Below are 6,748 nucleotides of genomic sequence, written 5' to 3' on the forward strand. Positions count from 1 at the left end.
TCCAGGGCTCTCCGCTTATCTATAGCTGTCACACACATATAACAGGAAGCCTTGCACTTTCTCATCCTGTTAACACAAACAAAGGCTGTTTTTTTTTTTTTTTTTTTTCCGTGAGTTTCAGGCAGTATCAATGTGTTTAGAAAGGACTTAAGATGCCTCTGCATGTGAGAAGATTACAAGTGACAGGGAAGGCCTGCCTCCCACCCTGAACCCAGCCCTGCACTCTTATCCAGATCTGCCTGCTGTAGTGATAGGTGCTCCATATGGCTATCAAGCCGCTTCTGGCAGGCAGAGCTGCAGAGGTGAAGAGGGCATCATGTCCAATTTATTTTTCCAGGTATGTAGTTATTAATGACTGAGCAAGTACTTTTTGTTCTCATGGTAGCATGCTCGCATACTGAGACAGTCCTCAGGCTGTTCCCCTTCCTCATGACATGGCCAGAGAAACACATTCGGCAGCTTTTATTTTCAGGCTAAATGTATGTAAGCCTCTCCAGGAGATGCAGCAGTACCAAAGAGCCTTGGATGATGGTGCTTAGGCCCCTGCCACACGCGGCAGTGTCTCTCAGAGTGTCTGCAGGCGGCAACGCGCCACCAAGGCAGCCAAAGAAAGGGCCTTGGGAGCAGGGTGCGCAGGCACTGTCTGCACTCGAGCCGTGTCTCTGTGTACCTCACGATCCCCAACAAGAACCTGCCACTCTGATGTGTGCCTGAGGATGCCACAGAGGAGCGCTGAGGGTCACCCTGTGTCAGTGCACAGAGCACAGGGCTGAAGTTCTCACTTTTATATCTCCTTGGGTTTCACCTAACTGAGGAGCTGACCTATAAAACACAAGTTGAGTGCTATAGATAGCTGCACTGTCTATTGCAAGTAAGAAGATAAATTCCCAGGCTGCCCTGGAAACACTCCCTCTGGGGAGGTTGCAAATTCTTTCATCCAAGAAGAATACAGGGCTAATGTCTAACAGACCCTGCCTTTGTGAGACTTAATTTCTAGGAATCCTGGTTTTGCCCAGTCTCAGGTTTCTGTTGTGTGTTTGGTTTCCTCTTTTGCTCCCTAGTTTGTACAGTTGAACATTAGGAGCTCTAAGCTCTCTCAGCTCAGAAGAACGACGTGAAAGCAGTGTTTGGAGAGGGCCAGATTCAGAGGGTTTTGTGTGAGGACGGGAGGATCAAGAGGAAGGTAAGGAATCAAGGAATTGGATCCTCTCTCAAGGGAGGATCAAGGAACCTCCCTCCTGCTTCCCTCTTTCTGCTTGTCATAGTTTTCTCTTCGTTTTCTGTAGGCTATGCAGAGCTTTGGCTTCTTCCTTCCCCAGTTAATGTAACACTGTTCCTCAGCCTTTGGATGTGTCCTGGACCTCGGCCTGTGTGCCAGCCTTTGGTAATGAATGACCCTTTCTCAAGCCAGTCCCATCTTTCTACCAAGCACTGTTCCAGAAATACCATCAGAAAATGAACACAAGACCTCAAAAATACTAGACGTGGTTCGGAAATCACAATATTTGAACCCTAGTTAGGGTTAGATTGTCTTTGTTCACCTTGATCACTATTGCCTTTACAGAGTTCATCGTATCAGGCTATTCCTCAATGGTGGAAAGCTTCATATTTTCTTTATCTACTTAAGTGAAAGTTGAGATTCGCCAGAGATCACTTGATTCCAGTTGCTGCAGCTTTAAACAAAGCACTAAGAGTAGAAAACATTGAAGTAAGGTTGTTTTGGCTGTGAGTGCTGGGAACGGAAACCCTGCAGTAACTAGGTCGGTCGATGGCTGTGGTATTGTCATCATGCTACCCATTAATCGCTCTGCAGAAAGGGCCGGAGCAGCTTAAGCAAGTGTTGACTGGTACTAGTACTGATCGCTATCTCCAGTCTGTCTCCTTCTGTGCCATTGCCAACCCACATGGTATGTTTTTAACCCTTAAAATTGTTTTTTCTGCAAGTTACCTCCACTCATTTCTTACCTTCTTTTGTCAGCCTTTTTTATAGTGCTGGCCAGTATTTATAGAAGTGCTGGTCAGGGATTAATCCCCACATGTGGCAGCCAATTGCATTATTTGGCCAAGCACCAGGGCAGCGCGGAGGGGAATGTTGTGGGTTGTACGGGTGTAAGGGAAGACGGTGTCAGGGAGCTGTTTATCCAAGCTGCTCCATCACCAAGACTGCAGCCGCAACATCATCTTTAATTCTGGGGCAAATCCAGCTACTTTTCAGTAGCAGCTTCCAAAAACATCCTTTTCTTGGCCTTTAGAAACATCTTCTGGCTGCACTTCTCCTGTTTTCCTTAAGTTAATTACCTGCTAGCTAAATGAACCAATTAATCTGGTGAGAGTTGAAGGCTTGTCTGTTCATGAGGTGTTTGTTGTCTTCAGCTTACGCGTATTGAAGTGGCCTGTGTCGGTTCCACACCTGCTTGAGACAATGGCTCGGAATTTAGGATGCCGAATATGCACCTCTGCTTTTACATGGTAAGCTAACAGGGCAATGTAACATCATCAACTGCTGCTTGTATTTCTGTATCTCTGTTTCACACAAGTACGGCCACTTGAGATCGGACGTTGCTTTTCATTGTGCCCCAATCTCCCCTTACCAATGAACCCTCTGTTGCCCACTGATCATGCTCAGGTGTTCATCTGCAGCTACTTTTCAGCTACTTCCTGCAAGCAACATCTTATCACTGTTGCATTTCAGTACCATAGAGGTGGAGCATGCTGCGTGTACTAGGTCCTAGGCCTTGCCTTAAAGAGGAAGATTCAAGTAGCTCCTGGGAAGAGCCATTTCAATAAGGACACATATGGAGCCATGAGTAAGAGCAGGGCCATAAGGAGTCACCCACCAACAGCAGATCAAGAGCAAGGAGCTAAGGCACTCTTGTAACAACAGCAGAGATACAGAAAAAGATTTCTGACATTTCTTCTTATTTTGCTTTCTACATCCCTTCTGCTGGAGCCTTTATGAATCAGTGAAATCCGAAGGGGACCAGGAGAGACACAAGGGAAAATGCACCTATAGAGTTTGTGGCAGTGTCAACTAAGAAGACCAGATGAAACTGACAGGAATTTTTCTGGACTGAGAAAGGCCAGCCTGGCATCCCATTGGGATGTGCAAATTTCCTAATCTAGCTAATGAGCAGGTTGCTGAACTTACAGATGGCAATGAGTTCATGTTTCTGAGCTGGGAGGGAGCTCTCCTATCAGTGTCCTGCAACTGCAGAGCTCTCACAAAGTGAAGCCTTGCTCTTCATCTCCTTCCAGTTCCCATGAACACTCCAGGAGCTTCTAAAAGAGCATTGCTGCGGGGGTGGGTGATCCATGACCAGGTGGTTGGTGTTGACTGCTCCACCTTTTTCTTCCTTCTGTTGCTGCCAAAATCCCCACTGGAACTGCCTAGGAACGAGCATCTAACTTGAAAAACTGGAGCCACCCAGCAGCTTGGTGACAGCTGCAAATTTCAGCATGTTTCCTGATGGCTGTGGGAAGGTCTTTCATTGGAGACAGCCTGCATTAAGGCTAGCCTGGACAGGAGAAGGATATGATACAAGAAGAGGAATCTCGGGAAGCTTGTGAGTTCTGTACAGTCTCAGCCCAACAGCTGTTTCCTTTGTGCAACCTGATAAATATTGCAGGAAAAAAGCCCTTACAGTTCGGAGGACCCTGCTGGGAGATACACAGCTGCTCAGAATACCAACTACTTAGCACAAGGACAGCTCCTGCGTGGCAAAGCAGGGATCAGGACACAGATACCAGGACTCATCTAACCAGGAGCTATTTTCTAGCACAGTGCGGAGTAAGATCACTGAGGACTGAGATAATCTTTCCAGCCCTAGAAAGCTGCTAGATTCTTGGTCCGTGTTTTCAGTACATTGAGCTAATGTTCACTAGCTTAAAATAGCATGTCCTCATTTTAGCTGTGGGGAAACAAGTGTGGGATTTTGTGTGTGTGTGTGCGTGTTTGAATATACATCCAAAATCTGTGCAGCTATAAACAGCAAGTTGGCTTATTTGATTCCTCACACTTGTACTCCCTCCTCTGAGCTGAACTCACCTTCCATTTTAAAGCCTGCCCCCATGAACATTTTTATATCCCTCCCTCTGTGCAACTGTGGTTATTCAAAGTCATCAAGCTGCCATGATTTTATTCAGTTGAGACATGCCCGTCCCTTCCCCTCGTTCTTGAAGCTCCTGTTTCAAGAGCTCTGTGAGTGCTGCATCTTCCCAAATTTTGCTCTTGGACTACTTTTGCTTGTATGTTTTTGGACTCCAATTTAGTTTTTCTTAGGGGTGCTAAAGGGGGTAGTCAGGGCACTATGCTAAGCATCCCGATGAATGATTCCAAACTGTGGTTTCACAGGAGAGATGCCAGTTCAGCAAGCTGTGTGAATGCTAGATCATTTGGGCTCAGGAGACAAATGCTGGTTATTACCCTAATCCATTACTGCCATGTGTGCCCCTGGCTACAGATGTCCGTGAGCCCTGATGCCTCCACGGGCCAGCCAAGCTTAAGAAATCTTTGATCCCCTGATGAAATGGTGGTAAAAGAGTACTATGTAAATAAAATGTGTATTCTTTTTGAAGAAGATGAATTACAGTCTGGGGGTGCAGTATGGTTGGCTGACAGAACAAAGCTGAGATGTGACTTCACTCTGTATTTTAAGTCCTTACAAACCAAGGTGAGATGCACCAAAACAGAACTGGAAGGAGACTAGGAATGGGGCTGAAGGTAAAACTCCTACAAAATGCAGTAGTGGATATGTGGGAGCAGGTGAGTGCTGTAACCAGCCTTCCCCACCCAGAATAGTCCTCTGCCTTTTTCCTGGAAGAAGGATGTGTTTTTGTCTGCATCTTACACTACTGTGATTTTTTTAAAGGGAATACAGAAGTGCTTCTCCTCCTTCCCCTCAAGATACTCACTCCTTACAAAGCGGCAGTTATTTGCTTTCCATGTTGTATGTTTATCTACTTGAACCTGAAAGCAGGGTGAGAAATGTGATTCTTAAAAGAAAAAAAAAAGGCTATTTTCTTTTAAATTAATCTTGAATGCTTTCTTAAAGTTTTTGCCAGTGTTACTCAGGAAAGAAAAAAAGCTTTCTCATCAACCCTCCCTCTTGCTTTAGTTTATGTAAGTAACTATTGCTTGGGTCATTTGTCTAGTGCTGGCTGCTGTGCCACCCATTTGAATTTAAAAGCATCTTCGTCTTCTTGTTATTGGTTTATGGCTATTTATGCACAAACAATTCTCCTTCTAAGTAAATTACACCTTCCATCTCCATAAGTGGACACAAGGAACTGGGCCTGTGCTAGGCAGGGGCCTGCTGTCCTCAGTGATATTTTGATCTTTTTATTCTTTGTGCACCTCCATCTGCCACTGCAGTCAGGCTCCGGCTTCCAGCGCACCAAGGTAAGGGAAGCGGCTTGTGCAACTCAGACACTTGTTTCACAGGTTGGTGAAATGTGACCACCAAAGATTCTGTTGTAAAGAAGGAAACCTGTTGTGTGTAGCAAGAGCTGGGAGATGCAGTGAACTGCTGTTTGTAGCAAGTTATATGAAGGAAGGTGCTTGATTTAATGAGTGCTAGGGCCACTGGTTGGACTGAAATGTCAGTTGTGGAGTCTATTCATAAAATATGCTAAGTGGCCCTGTGAAATGCTGACAGTGTGATCCCAAACCATGGGAAATAAAGCTAATTTCAGATTTTATTCAAGTTGAAAGCAATGCTGACTCTTACTTCTCATTAAGGCTTGTAGATCTCGGCCCATTCTGAGTACACATACCTAACTGATGAGTTCACGCTCCAAGTGAAGCTACAGAGCTGCAGCTGAATTTTGCTTTGCTTTAGGACTGCCTGAAGCTCAGAAGTGCTGGCCCCAGAGTTAATGCGGTCGTTTAGGTTTGTAAGGACGGATTTTTGTAGTTTGTAAAGCAGATTTCCTTCTCACGTTCTAAAAATGCAGTACCCTATTCACTTTGTAGGCACGGGAGACAGCAACTTGGCCTCCACTTTGCTGACTATCTTTGGGCTTCTTTGCTGCCTTCTCTGGAAAAGTAAATATATCAGACTTGAAAGCCACATGGACCCAAAGCAGAAGGAAATTATCTGAGACAATTTTTTAGCCTGTGATGCAAGTGAATCTGTTTAACCTAATCTAAACAAACTGAAGCCAAATGAGATTTAGGGAAAGAGAGCAGATACACAAGACAGTTACAGGTTTGTATATATGATGCTCACAACAACTCTCAAAATAAGCATTACGTCTTTTGAAATTTGTGTTTGACTCAGTATAAAACAGTTCCTGCTGCTGGCTGACATGGGGTCACTGACTATTCTGTCTTGTTATCTGGAAAATAAGGACACCATTGCTAAATATTACTCTCTTGAAAGTAAGTGTTTTTCACTGAAAAACACTGAACCTTGAGTAATTCATTCTTAGGTTTCATTTTCTGACATAATAAAGCGCAGAATCAGTTGGCTGCCTGGTGACCGACTGAGCATTCAGAGCTTGCTTTGTCTGAGGGAAAGAAAAGCAAATCGGAGGAAACAGCAATTTACATATTTTCAATAAATAAATGTAGAACTTTTGGTCGAAGTGCAGTTTGACTTAATACACCCATATGCATGTGCTCCCCCATACAAAACCAGCACACAATTCTGACTATTTTCTTTTACACTTTTTCCTCCGGAGGTATTTTGTGTAACACATGGTTCCTCTTTAAATTTTCAGGTTGATGGTGAGAAGAATGATCAATGTT

Source organism: Tinamus guttatus, unplaced genomic scaffold, assembly GCF_059628265.1.
Source record: "Tinamus guttatus ecotype Peru unplaced genomic scaffold, ASM5962826v1 Tinamus_guttatus_pri_ptg000927l, whole genome shotgun sequence".
NCBI lineage: Eukaryota > Metazoa > Chordata > Aves > Tinamiformes > Tinamidae > Tinamus > Tinamus guttatus.